The following is a 4,731-nucleotide window of genomic DNA, read 5'->3' on the forward strand; positions in this document are numbered from 1 at the left end:
AATGAAGTCAGATGGAACACTTTGTACCATCGACATTTTTGCTCTAATTCTGCAGCTGCAGCAAAGCACGTCTGTGAGTGCACACACATGCTCATGTGCCAGTGCCCACGTGCACACATGGGCAGGCGTGCCAAGCACCGTGCACCCCTGGGAACTGGTGTCAATGGGAAAGCCCATTAACAAAGATGCTTGAATGAAATCGAACAACACAGCTATAAGTGATTCTCACAAAGCTAAATTGGACAGGGAATGCGAGACTGTGAGCTGCCTGGTGGCCACATAAAAAAGAGGTGACAGAGATTAACTAAGATTGAATCATTTCACGTGTTCCTGACTGTCAGCCTGCTCCTGAGTGCTAACATCATGGTTCATATTAACCAGGCTTCTGAACTCCCAAATTCCGTGCAAAAGCCTGTCCCCAAGGGGAGTAAAGTTAGGAAAATGCTGTACTGTGCAGGAAGAATTTCACCCGCGCTGCTTTGCCTGAGTGGCTCTGCTCAGAGACATGAGATGACAGTGAAGTAGACCACTCATTCATACCTGGCCACCTGGGGCTGGTGGGTGGCGTACAGATAGCTAAAGTCATCTCCTGCAGCACTTGAATTTCTTTGGAAAGCTCTTCTTTTGCTACTGAGAACAAACTGAGCTGGGATATTAAGAGGCATGGCTGCACCCCATTTTATTGATATAGCGATGGGACATATATTTGACAGTTTGATTCTAGACTGAACAATTCCTTTACCAGTTACTAGTTTGAATACACAACAAAGCTTAATACAAACAAACAAAAAATGACAGTCAGAACATGGGTGCTGACACAATTGCAGGTATCTGTACTGGATACAGACGTTTTTGATGATGTTGTTCTCAGGTCAGTCCTACTGCCCATCTCTCGAAGTCCTAGAAAGCAGTATCACAGCTGACCCTCTCAATAGCTTCCTCAGCATGCAGCCCATGCTCCAACTGAACAGCAAGATTTGCTGACTGAAAATGGAACAACATTTCTGGTCCCTAACAGCTTATAAACAGAGGAAGCTTGCCTTGTCACTGCCTGTGTGGTGGCTGTTAGAAAAGTAAAAGGACTTCTAGCTGAATACCAAGCCAGTGCTATATACATTTTACCTATCTTTTAAAAAGTACACTGATGAAAGTCAGAAGCTAAATTCCCAGCCAAGTTAATTTGGGAACTCTGGGGACAAGAACAAATAAATGCATTATGCACAAGCACACAACACCTTTTTCTGTTCAGCAAAGGTCTGTGTTGTGTGCCATTTCCTAATAGCAGTAGTGCTGCACTGTTCAGCAGGGCTGCTGTCTCCTCAGGAGGATATCTAACCAACATTTTTAGAAACAATTTGCATGGTGGGTCTTGTGTGGCACGAAGTGCTGACACTTCAAAGCACCGAGTACTTCAGCTTTTGCCAGAGCTGACTCACAGGTCAGTCCCTTCTATCAATTGCAGTGGCAAGTGACTTTAATCACCTTGGCTGTCATTTGGGTGGGGAGAGCTGGCCTGGCTCAGAAACCAAGCGCTACACATAGGCAAGACTGCACAGCCCCCAGGTGTTATCTGGACAAAGAAAGGATTTTGTTCACAGACAGACTGCATCATCTAGGCAGGAAGCTTGGCCCAGTGCTTAGCTAGACTGCGTGTCTAAAAAGAAACCTTGCCCAGCCCATCAGCAACCCTACTATCTAAGGAGAGAGCTGGCTCAGGGTAAAACCAGTTGGCTAGGAAGAGGGAAGACAGAGCATGACTGTACACTAGCCAGGATGGAGATTTTGCCCACATTCTGGCTATACCTTCTCTGGAGACACAGCCCCCAGGTTCATCCTGAGGCCCATTGCATGGAAACCGTACTGAAATTAAATTTGTTCCATTAACTGACCAACCCCTGGAGGGATTAAACTGGCTCAATCTATGGTGAGATATTACTGTCCACTTACCATTTTTTAATGTAAATTAACACAAGCTGAAAAGGAGAACTAGCGGCTAGCAATACTTTCTTGATCTTGTTGTGCAAGGATGCTGGGAGCCCCTTAGCATATTGCACCACAACAGAGAGAATCCTCCTTTCTCTGAGATCTAGCTGAGGAAGTGAGAGAGCCTGGAGATTTACTTCAGATGATACACCCTTTCAGAATAAGATGGAAGAGTTAAAGACCTTAATCCTCACCCTACAGGTTCACTCCATAATATCCATCCAAGAAAGAGGGGACCAAAGCCCTCTTCATTCAGTGCAATGTGCAACAGTCGGTAGACTGGTGTGCACTGCCCACTGCAGAGACCACTCAGCCTAATAAATCCTGCTCTCTGTAGCAGAAAGCCAATCCTATATGCTTCCATAAATCCTGTTGAGCACTGAATTCCCAGCTGACTCATCAGCCCAAATCCTGCAGGCTGCTGGGTTTGGGCAGCAGCATCCCTTGGCAGCTGCAGACAGGGATGGCTGCAGATGTGCTGCAAGACTGGAGGGGCAGGGTGAGATGTGGAAAACTTGGCCGACTTTGTTTGGATGGGTCATTTTCTCTTGGCCCTTGAGATCCCACTGTATGGTCCCAGTGGTGGCAGGGGGAGCGCAGGATAATCTTTCATGGTCTCTATGAGGTTCACTTTGATTCTTGTGCCACAGCAGCTATGTGGCTTCAGTAACATGCATCCTTCCTGGCAAAGGAGGGAGGCCACATACAGCAAATACATACCTCTAAACTCCAGAAGATAAGAGCTTTCCCCCTTTCTGCATTTGCTTTTTCTGAAACAAAACAAAAGAAAAAAAAAAGAATTGCCAGCTCTGCTTCTCAGATTGCCTTTATCTTCTTTCCTTTCTATCCTTTTTTTTTTTCCCCTGTGGCACATGTTGTTACTTCCACATGCTCTCCATGGCATCCCCTTTCCTGTGGTGACCCCACCAGCTGCCTCCTGTATGCTCCCTGTCATGCTTTTCTGCTCTCAAGTAAAATCGCTCACACACTCATTCCCCCCATACCACTCGTCCCTTTGACTGCATCAGATAAATACTGGCCACCCTCCCACCCTGCTCCCAGAGGTTCTCAGAATGCAGGACTGCTTGAAAATGGGAAGAAACAAGCAACTTCTATGTAGACAGGCACATGTTGCTGGGGAGAGAAAAGAGGAAGCTATAATGTCTCTGTTTTAGCTAGCAAAATCTCTAACAAAGAGTTTGTTGCGGTTTGCCTTCCTCATTCCCTTCTCTTTCCCAATTCTGCACCACTTTTCCATACTCTTTTCACTCCTCTAGAACGGCTGCTTTTTCCCTTCAACACATCCCATTCCTTTGGGACGTGTGTATTGTTTTGTTCCTGGAGCAGTGGCTACTCACAAGCTCAGCGACCTACTCGAGCTGACTGAGTGGCTATATTGTACCCCCTGTACTTCAGGGGTTCAAAGAAGCTTTTTTAATTTTTTTTTTTCTTTTTAGTTGTACAGAACACTGGTTTGTCCTGAGCATGGCCAGGAGAGGGCAGCAGCAGAAGGCGTCGTATGCCTGTGCCCCAGAGGAAAGTCAGACTCTGCAGGCAAGGGGAATACCGGGGGAAAAATTAGTTTGTTCTGCCTGTACACAACAACAGGACAATACACAAGTTGTAGGGAATGGATGTCTGTTCTGTTTTCCTTCTTGAATCCAGCCCAGCAAAGTGATTGATCTGGCCTGCTATATGCTGTAGGTGCTACGGGTATCTGGGGGGGGGGAGTTTGGTCACACAAATTTGGCTTTCTCTGTGCTACATTGCTATATACGTAAATGCACCTGGTAGGATTGAAGTGGAAAAATGCAAATCCACCATCTTTTAGGAAATATTAAATGAAGTCTTGGTATTGCCACAGCTGAAAACATTTCTTTATACAAATCCTATAAGGTGGCTGAGCACAAGGTGATGGATAAAATAAGATATATGTCAGTATTTATTTCAGTAATGCACTGAAGCCCAGGAGGTTGTTCAACTAGGAAAACCAAGTGTTGTAGAAGAGATGGCTTTGATGTACAACTTGCAGTCTGCAAGTGGTAAGACTTCAGCTATGCCTAGTGGCAAAGGACCCTATAAGCTTTACAGTCCAAACCAGTTTCAGATAGACACTGCTTGCAGCTGTGAAGTGGCCACGTTTTCCTCAGGGAAGGCTGGGCCACAGATATTTGTGATGACACAGAAACAGCCCTTGAGGCCGATTTAGCAGTGGCCAGGGATAACGGGGCCGACAGTGCCACAGCCACCCTGTCGATGTGACGGACTTGCCAGGCCGACAAACCAGGGGCAACGCCAGGGGACAGCCGGTGGTGCTGGAAGGTGGGCAGAGACGTTCTGCTTCAGCTGCCCGCGGGCTGCCCAAGACCAAAAAACCCCCCCCCGCCCCCCAGTCCCCAACCCCCTTCCCCCGCCCTTACGGAGCCTCCTGATCGCCCGCCGCTCGCCCGCGAAACGCGGCTGGCGGAGCATTCCGGCGAGGCCTTTCCTCGGCTGCCGTGCTGCCCGTCACTCCGCCTCCGTCCCCGCCCATGCCGGCAGCGAGGCGGGCTTGTCACGGTTGTTTACAACCGCCCAGAGCGGCGGGAATTGTTCCCGCCTCCCGGCAGCTTTCACTGGCTGAGGAGAGCGGGCGGCGCCAGTCCATTGGCTGACGGCGAAGAGCCTTATTTCCCATCCTCAAGGTCGTCCCAGGGTGCCCTCATTGGTCAAGGAGGCGGCCAGAGTTGTTCCGATTGGCGGGGGGGC

The sequence above is a fragment of the Merops nubicus genome, unplaced genomic scaffold, assembly GCF_000691845.1.
Source record: "Merops nubicus isolate BGI_N331 unplaced genomic scaffold, ASM69184v1 scaffold30178, whole genome shotgun sequence".
Lineage (NCBI taxonomy): Eukaryota > Metazoa > Chordata > Aves > Coraciiformes > Meropidae > Merops > Merops nubicus.